Genomic DNA, 8469 nt, shown 5'->3' with positions numbered 1-8469 from the left:
TGTCTGTGGGTTTGTTGTTTATGGCTTTAATTATGTTGAGGTATGTTCCCTCCAGTCCAATTCCCTCTAGGGCTTTGAACATAAATCCATGTTGAATTTTTGTCAAAAGCCTTCTCTTTATCTATTGAGATGACCATGTGGTTCTTGTCTTGAGCCCATTTATATGATTTATGATGTTTATTGACTTATGTATATTGAACCATTCCTGCATCTCTGGAATAAAGCCAACTTGATCACGGTGGATAATATTTTCGATACGTGTCTGTATGCAGTTTGAAAATATAGAATTTTTGCATCTATGTTCATTAAGGATATGGGTCTATAGTTTTCTGTTTTAGTTGTCTCTTTACCTGGCTTTGGTATTAGAGTGATGCTGGCTTCATAGAAGGAATTTGGAAGTTCTCCCTCCATCTGTATCTTTTTGAATAACTTAAGTGTTGTTGTATATATAGATCCTCTTTAACTGTCTGATAGAATTCTGCTATAAATCCATCTGGTCCTGACCTTTTTTTTAGTTGGGAGGTTTTGTAATACTGTTTCAATTTCCTTATGTGTTATGGGTCTGTTTAAGCCGTTAATCTCTTCTTTTTTTAGTTTTGGTGTTTCCAATGCTTTTAGGTTCCTGTCCATTTCTTTTAGGTTTTCAAATTTAGTAGCATATAGGTTTTAAAAGTATTCCCCAAAAGATTGTTTACTGTTATTACTTGTAGAAATGAGACAATATTAGAGTTTAAAGTCCATGTGGGGATAGACATGTCCCATAAGCCCTAAGCTGTATCAGTGACATTGCTAAATTGAACACCAGAAAAACAGAGAAACACCTTTTTTATATATTGAAGGAGGTAGAAAGGAACAAAAAGAGGGGGCAGGGAACGAGAGAGGAAAAAAAAAGAAGCAGAGGAGGAAGAAGAAATTATAATGAATGATTCAGTTTTCACAAGTGAAAAGAGGCACCAATCAGAATCTCATACAACACATCATCCTTTGCTTTATGTATCTGTAGTCTGTACCCTAGAAAGCTCCAACCAACAAAGTATGGTCCCCAAGTTGATGAATCACTGGCCCTTCCACAGGCCATTCCAAGGTTCTGTCAGATTGATTGTCTCTAAGTGAGATATCAGTGGCTTATGGGAGAAAGAGTGGATCCTAGGTCATGTGCCATTCAGTGTACCTCTCTCAGATTAAGCTGGAATATTTAGGTAACTATCAAGAATAAGGCTAGAGTGTATTTAATTTTGTGATAAATCGTGAACTGTCTGCTAATGTAGCTGCATTATTTTATGGTCCTACCAGTAATGAATGAGAGTTCTCATTGATCTAAATCCTGCTAGAATTTGGTCTACTAGTCTTCTGAGTTTGGGTTACACACCGGTTGTAAATTGTCCTTGGTGAAGTGCTTGGTTATGTCTTTTATTTATTATTTTTTAGTCAAGTTGTTCATGTTTTTACTGTTGAGATATAAGATTTGTTTATATATTTTGGGTATCAGTCCCTTGTTAGAATTGCTTTTTGCTAATATTTTTAAACAGTCTGAAGCTAAAATAGAAGTGAATTTTAAACTTTTTTGAAATTTATTTTTATTTTATGTGTATGAGTGCTTATATGTTAAGTGCATAAATGCAACTCTGTGTGCAGTGTCTGTAGAGGTCACATAGGGCATCAGATTCCTTGGAACTGGGGTTACAAACAGTTGTTACATACCATGTGGGTGCTGGGAACCAAACCTGGGTTCTTTGTATGAGCAGCCAGTGCTCTTAACAGCTGAACCATCTCTCTAGTCCTGAAGATGTGAATTTTAATGGAATCCAGCTTATCAATCATGCTTTAGTATTATATCTAAAAATGTCATCACCATATAAAATCCCTTTAGGTCTTCTCTTGTGTTGTATTCTAAGATTTTATAGCTTTTCATTTTAGGTTTAATTCTATGGTCCATTTTGAGTTACCTTTGTGAAGAATATAATGTCTGTCTCCAGATTTTCTTCTTTTTTGAACATGTGTCCATTTGTTCCAGCACTACTTGTTTTAGAAAGGACTTTGTGTCTCATGGAAAGTAAAATGTCTTTGCTCATTGTAAGAAGATTAGTTGACTATATTTTTCACATATATGTGGTAGTCTCTATTCTGCTCCACTATCTGTCAATTCTTATTTTTATCTTGATCACTGTAGCTTCATATTATTTCTTGTGTTTCTTTTTCCTCCTACCCACATATGCACACACACACACACACACACAACTTTATGTAGACCAGGAGAGCCTCAAACTTAAAGGGTGACTTTGAACTTCTGATCCTTCTGCCTCTACCTCCTGAGTGCCATGATTACAGGGATGTACCCCCCCTCCCCAATATATGTGGTGCTGGGAAATGAACCCAGGCCTTTTTGCACAAACCTAGGGCAACTAAAAACTGAGCTATATTCCTAGATCCTGTTTTAATTTCTTTCACTAGAATTTTGTAGCTTTCTTCAAATAGACTTATACATATATTATTAGCTTGATATTGAAGTCATGGGTGTTGCTAATGTAAAAGACAATGTGTTTTTAATGTTGAATTCCACTTATAGCTTACTTTTTCATGGTATAGGAATGCAATTACTTTTATATTAGGTCTGCATCCTATGACGTTAATATAATTGCTTATTAATTCCAGGAGTTTTCTTGTTAATTTTTTAGCTTGTACATGAATGATTATGTCAGCTGTGAACACGGGCAGCTTATTTCCTCCTTCTTAATCACTATACCCTTTACTTTGTTTTCTATTTTTTATATTTTGCATTATCTAAGACTCCCAGTAGTCCCCACTTAACCCATACAGCTTTTTAAGTCATATAGTCGAAAAAGATCTCAGCTGTGAGAACATATCTAAGTAGTTCCACATGAATTATACCTCCGAATAGCCAGAGAATGTATGAATCAAGCTCACCCTTTACCTTACAAGAATCTGCCTTGGTACATGGACACAGATCAATACAGAATTTACATATGTGTCACATATAACAGATTTTTATTGGGGCTGAAGAGATGGCTTAGAGAGCAGTTAGGAGCACTGTCTTCTCTTGTAGAAGACCTGGGTTCAGTTCCCAACACCCACATGGTGGCTAGCAATCATCCATAACTCCAGTTCCAGGGGGTCTAATGCCTTTTTCTGATCTCCACAGGCATTGCATGTCACGGGTGGTGCACTTATACATATGCAGGCAATACATTCATACATATGATATAAAAATAATTAAACTTTAAAAAAGAAAACTGTCTTGATATGTGGGGAGAGATCAATAGACATACAAATTTACTAGCATGTCACATATAACAAATTTTTATTTATTATTTCTGGCACTCATCTATTTTAGGAACGCATCCCATATACATGCCACTTTGATTTAACTTGAGGTTATCAATATATTGGATTGATTTATCATTCTGTAGAACATTATGTAATAAATATCCTTGTCAACTATATTGCAGCAGGAATCACGAAAATTAACATAGTCCTGGATAATAAAGCTGAATATTAGCTGCTCTTTTCCCCTCATAAAAGGAAACTATTTCTAATTCTTTTGGAAAGAGGTGAAAAAGAATGTTGATTGGTGCAATATTATTCTGTAAAGTGTCTGCATTTTGCTGATCTTTTCTAATAAATGCTCAAGTTCAATGAACCACTGGAGGCATTCAGGACTTTATTTATTGCCTGGCCTCCATAAATACCCATTCAAAGCCTGTCTGAAACAGCACCAAGATAAACTCTTATGGGATTGGTTTTTTAAAAGTTAAATTTGCCACATTATTCATGTACTATTGCTCCAGTCCAGTTATTATGTTACCTCAGGGTTATTATAGCTTGCAAGGTTCACAGCTCAGTAAGACTGATGACAACTTTTCTCCCCAACTAGCATACGTAGGTCCTACCAGCACTATGAAAGTAGGAATGAAGTTTTCACATTGCCGCCAGCTTGATTTCTCCATGTCCTTTGGCTCAGGCGTGTGGTGTCTTCAGTAAAAGGATATTACCGTCAGGTTCTGAGGGTGACCAAGAACAATGTTAATAGCAATTAATGTTTGATCTATGGAACCCCAATGATGACCACCAATTCAAAGTGAGGTAACCCACCTGCCCTACACCTATGTACATATAAGCAGCACTAAATGGACTCAGTAAGTATTAAGTTTTTTCAGAAAGAGGGAGCACATGAAGTTAAGAGGGAAAAATGAGAGGGGAGGAATAGGGAGGAATTGAAGAGGAAGGAATGAGGGTGTATTATAAATAAACACACTATATGAATGTATGAATACTAAATGAAATATTCAATAAAGAGTCAAATCTGCATTTTGTTAATTAGAGGATGAAATTTCAACTTGTTGGACACTGATTTTGTCAGTGCTGCCAGTTGTAACCCTGGAATGCATAATCTCAAATGCTATAGTCCTGATTGCTGAAAAGCTGAAAGATCTAGTAATAACCTAAGCAAAGACAGTAAAGACTTCTAAAATGAACTTTGAAGAAAGAGATTGAAGAAGACACAAGGAGATGGAGAGATCTGTGCTCATGGATAAGCAGAATTAAATTTGTGAAAATGGCCATTCTATCAAAAGCAATTTATAGATTTAATGCAATCCCAATCAAAATCTCCATGATATTCTTCACAGAAATAGAAAAAAAATCCATCCTTAAATTCATGTGGAATCACAAAAGACTCAGGATAGCCATAGTCAAAGCAATCCTGTGCACAAGAAACAATGGTGGGGAGGTGTCATATCAAATTTGAAACTGTATTACAGAGCTATAGTCATAAAAGCAGCATGGTATTGGCACAAAAATAGACATGCACATCAAAGGGACAAAATAGAAGACCCAAATGTGTACACAATTTCAACCACTTGATATTTCATATAGGTGCCAAGAACACACACTGGAAGGAAGACAACACCTTCAATAAGTGGTTATGGGAAAATGGATTTTCACATGTAGAATAATGAAATTAGATCCATATCTATTATCCTGCACAAAAGTCAACTCCAAATGGATCAAAGACTTTAGTGTGAAACATGAACCACTGAAACTGTTAGAAGAAAACATAGGCAGTACCCTGCAAGACATAGGTGCAGGAAAAGACTTTCTAAATCAGACTTCAGTTGCTAAAATTTGAAATCAACATTGATAAATGGGACCTTATTAAACTAAAAAGCTTCTGTACAGCAAAGGAAACAACCGATCAAGTGAAGAGGAAGCCCACTGAGTCGGAGAAAATCTTTAACAGCTGTATAACTGACAGAGAATTGATATCCAGAAAATACAAAGAACTCAAAAAACAAACAAGCAAGAAAAAAAAAATTAATGCACTTAAAATGGGCTATGGATCTGAACAGAGAGGTCTCAAAAGAAGAAATAACAATGGCCAAGAAACACCTTAAAAAGTGTTTACATTCCTAGACAAATGTAATTTCTTATTATGTGCTAAATATGAATCTTTATATTTGCAGACAAGTATGGCAGTCATAACAAATCAAAGAATATTCTTTTGCAACAGATGGAGACTATTACAGAGTTCCACGACTGGTCACACACAGAGATTAAGTGTCTGTGAAATGCTCAATCCTAAGTGACACATCTACAATAGACCTCTACACCTAAGACTTACTGAATATAGGGGAACCAGATTTAGAGAGAATACTAATGCATCTCTTAACTCTCATCAATGAAGCTCTGTTGGGGAACCCTGCTGTTAAGGTCAGCTCCTTTCTCAGCAGGGGCTTCCTGCCTGAATTACCTGGAAAGTGCCTCCAAGCACGGATGCTTGACCTTATTCAGAACATGACCTTTGGCATAGTTACCTGCAATAAAACTGCCCCCAGGTTTTTCTATATGGTAATTAGGCATTGCCCTCTAGCCAGATGATAGAATACCCCTACCACATGTAAATAAAGCACACTATGAGCACCTATCAGCTGAAGCTTTGGCTGCTACCTTCACACTATATTTTCCCTGACCCCCACTGAATAAATGGAGCTATTTCATTGAATCTGGAGCTGTATCACTGAATCTGCCTCCCCAGAAGATCGGTGGCCAATGACCCAGAAGGGTAGGGAGAGACCCCACAGCTGGCACCCAAACGTGAGGCTCCTGGACTGTGCAGAGTTTGTGGGTACCCCCTCTCTCTAAGAGGGTAGCAGCAGCTTTGCCTTAGCCATCTCACCCTTGAGGATCGGCAGTCTCTCCTCTTTTTCCTCCTTTTATTTTCGGTCTGAGTCTTCGCGTGGGACCATTAAAGATGAAGGAGCAACTGAGGCTTTCTGATCAGGGCTACCCCCTAATGTTAGCCAAAGGCTCTTAGCCCTCTTAAAGGACCGGACCGCCAGCATGGCTGTAGACAAGACCCCCTATCTATACATCTTTCTAATGCAAAAACACGGTAAAGCAAGGACCAGTTAATTGCTCTTTGGTCACCAGATCTCTTAAATTTGTGGGCAGGCTTGCACTGTGAACTAAGTGTAATCCCTTGAGGTCTTTGATCCTGGGCATGTTCCCCTAGGAATCAGCGTTTCACCCCCCTTTCCTTTTCTATCTTAAACACACCTAAAAACATAACATCCCCAAAGTTCTAAGGGATTTTCACACAAGCTTTGAGTTCAATTTCTAAAATAACAAACTTTCTTAATCTGTTTTGTTATCTTGCCCCCGGGGCACTCAAACTCAAGCTAAACCAGTTAGGTGAGAATTTAATATAATTTGCTTAGGGACAAATAGGCACTCCTCCAAGTGCCCCATAATGTAAATAAAAACAAAGGATTTAAAGCAGCAGGTGGCCGCTGAGCACTTAAAAGGATTTAAGATTCTTGCACCATAGACAAACAGAATAAAGATTTTAAAAGCCATTTTTTTTCCATAAACTTTTCTTGGGGAAGGGGTGCATCAGAAAGGACCACCTGACACGGAGGGCTTTCTCCAGTAGTCCTCCGCACCGCGGCAGGCTTCCCCTTGGGGGGACATGACATTATGCCATGCACACCCGGATGGTGGCTGGCTCGCCCTGAGGGTGCGCATGCACAGCGCTGATCATAGCCTTTTCTCCCCCCTCTAGGGGCGCACTCCACGGTATCCATATGCCGATGCGTGGGCTTGTGCAGAGGCCCTGTGGCACACTGTGTGGGTCATAGCCTTTTCTCCCCACTCTGGGAGTGCGCCACCGCAGCGACTACTGCAGCCCACAGGAGGCAAGCTGTTACCAGCACATAGTTATGTTTTTCCCAGTTCAGACTGACAGCCCTCTTCAAAGGAATTCACCATGCGAGTTAACAGTCTTGCCTTAGTTTAAAAATAATATATGGATAAACAATTTTAAAAACTTTTATGATAAAGAACAAATGCCTTTTTGTATTAATTTACATTGGTAAATTGTCATGTGCTGTTTGAGCTCATTAAGATGCTGACTCTGGAGATGGGATTGGCCCTCCCACTTCAGATGCAAGTCTAGGCTACAAAACAGCCTAAGAGTAAATAAATACACAGTACAATTTAAAACAGCTAAGGTGTAAACTAATTGCAACAGAGGGTATTACTGTCTATAGTAAAAGTAGTTAATGGGATTCTCTATTTGGTCACTAACACAAACTAATGTAAAATGTATGATAAATACAAAAATAAATTTAACTACTTAATAAACAACAGGATAGATTCTTTTTTAAAGAGAGATCTTCTGCCTAAAAATCCTCAGTCAGTAACTAAAACATCACAGTTTTCCTTAATTGATTATGCTAAAAGCTATAAACATCAATTTGGTAATGCTTAAATATGTACCAGTTGCTTCTTTCCACCTCATCAATGTGTATAGCTTTGTCCACCACAGCCATTTTGAGATGAGATTCTCATATATACATATCTCTCTCTATATGTATATATATGTATGTGTATAAATATATATATAAAGTACTGGCTTTTAAGAGTTTCTTTCATATACATCTATTCAAAAAATTCATCAAGTTAATAGGTCTTGGTTTTAAAACTGGTTTGTTGTGACATTGTGTCTAACCACAGTATTTATTAAATGAGACTGTTGTGAATGTGTAGACTTATGTTTAATACTAATGGAACAATTATTAAACAATAATTTACTAGATATCAAATTGACTTGTTAAACAAAGTAAAATATTTAAATGGTTTTATGTTTTCTATAAGGTCTACCTAGGAACTTAAAGCACAGTGCATACATGGATAATGTTAACTCATTATATTATCTTAATCCATGTACAGCATTCTCTGAGTCAAAGAACTACCATCTTGATGATTTCAGCTGTGCCTGCTTACAAACGGTCATCACAACTGGGCTTGCTGACGGTTATATTCCTTCATTAAAGGGGAGATAAAAAGGGTCACTGGACCCTCACCTGAGTATCCAGCCATTCTTCCCAGCCAACTAGTCCAGCCTTGGAAGACAAAATGAAAATGAGGAAGAACCCAATAGAGGGATGCTTT

Source organism: Nannospalax galili, unplaced genomic scaffold, assembly GCF_000622305.1.
Source record: "Nannospalax galili isolate Female #2095 unplaced genomic scaffold, S.galili_v1.0 scaffold102, whole genome shotgun sequence".
Lineage (NCBI taxonomy): Eukaryota > Metazoa > Chordata > Mammalia > Rodentia > Spalacidae > Nannospalax > Nannospalax galili.
This window is presented reverse-complemented; position numbering follows the sequence as displayed.